Genomic DNA, 1,824 nt, shown 5'->3' with positions numbered 1-1,824 from the left:
TAGAAAGTTTAAAGTTGGTTTTCTTCTCTTGAATAATTGATAGGGAGTCATGCCTTTTGCTTGATTGATTAGAGAAATGTTCTGAGTGTAACATGCACAGTTAACAGCCTCAGCCCAAAAATAAGTTGGGAGTTTTGACTCTTCAAGCATTGTCCTTGCAGCTTCAATTAGTGATCTGTTCTTCCTTTCCACCACACCATTTTGTTGTGGAGTCCTTGGAGCTGAGAACTCATGCATGATCCCACTTTCTTTACAGAACAACTTCATGGTTGAATTCTTGAACTCAGTTCCATTGTCACTCCTAATATTCCTTACTTTGAAATCAGGATGGTTGTTGACTTGCTTGATATGATTGATGATGATTTCACTAGCTTCATCCTTTGATCCAAGAAAATAAACCCATGAAAACTTTGAGAAATCATCTACAATCACTAGGCAATATCTTTTATTTGAAATTGACAATATATTGACTGGTCCAAAAAGATCCATGTGTAGCAGTTGTAGTGGTTCATCAATTGCAGATTCAAACTTCTTACTCAATGATACTTTCTTTTGCTTTCCTTTCTGACAAGCATCACACAGTCCATCCCTTGTGAATTCCACTAGAGGCATTCCTCTAACTAAGTCCTTTTTGACTAGATCATTCATTGTCTTGAAATTCAAATGGGACAGCTTCTTGTGCCATAGCCAACTTTCAACTGGACTTGCTTTGCTGAGAAGACAAGTAATGGATTCTGCATCTGTAGAGTTGAAATCAGCTAAGTACACATTCCCTTTTCTAACCCCAGTTAGAACCATTTTATTGTCCTTCTTACTTGTGACAATACAGGCTTCAGAATTGAAGGAAACAGTATTCCCTCTGTCACATAGTTGACTGATGTTCAATAAATTGTGTTTGAGACCATCAACCAATGCAACTTCATCAATGATGACATTTTATTTTGAAATCAATCCATATCCCATAGTGAACCCTTTGCTGTCATCTCCAAAGGTTATGCTAGGGCCAGCTCTCTCCTTAAACTCTGTGAGCAGGGTGAAATCTCCTGTCATGTGTCTTGAACAGCCACTGTCCAAGTACCATAGATTCCTTCTTTTTCCCTGCACACAGCAAAATCAATCAAGTTGATTTTGGTACCCAAGTTTCCTTGGGTCCAACCTTGTTAGTCTTTTTCCTAGACTTCATTCCTCCTGCATCTTTTGAGTTAGGTAACTTTTGGTCAACCTTGGTCTCATATGTGGTTGGTTGAAGTGTAGGGTTAGTCACAGAATCATTTAACACATTTGATTGAATTTGATAAGGCATAGGTTGTGCAAACATGTTATTCCACATAGGCATATTGTATGGCATTTGAGGCATACTAAATGCAGTAAAATAAGGATTATTAATATATGGCATGTTTGTAAAATGTGCATGGAGATTCTGGTGAGACATAACAGGCATAGCATGCAGAGGTGACACAGACATGTTAGGCATGGAGGGATTTGAAGGCATGAGAGCATTTTTAACAGATTTGCAATTATCAGATAGGTGATTAACACTTTTACAATGCACACAGCTTTTTCTATGAGCATACCTATCAGGTGTGTAATTGTTATGTTTATTAATCCCTACCTTCCCATTTCTTTTAGATTTTCTTTTAGTTTCCTTCTTATCCTCAACCAACTTAAGCCTATCTTTCAGCTGATCTAAAGTCATGTGTCCTATATTCACCTTACTGACATCTTTGGATGTGCTAGCTCCTTCTTTGACAAAGTTCTTGAGAGTTGAATCATTCTTTTTATTGAGGTTTTTATTTTTGAAAGAACTTGCCTGTTTTAATTGAT

Source organism: Apium graveolens, chromosome 5 (assembly GCF_009905375.1).
Source record: "Apium graveolens cultivar Ventura chromosome 5, ASM990537v1, whole genome shotgun sequence".
NCBI lineage: Eukaryota > Viridiplantae > Streptophyta > Magnoliopsida > Apiales > Apiaceae > Apium > Apium graveolens.
The sequence above is the reverse complement of the archived record's forward strand: the minus strand, read 5'-3'. Positions refer to the sequence as shown.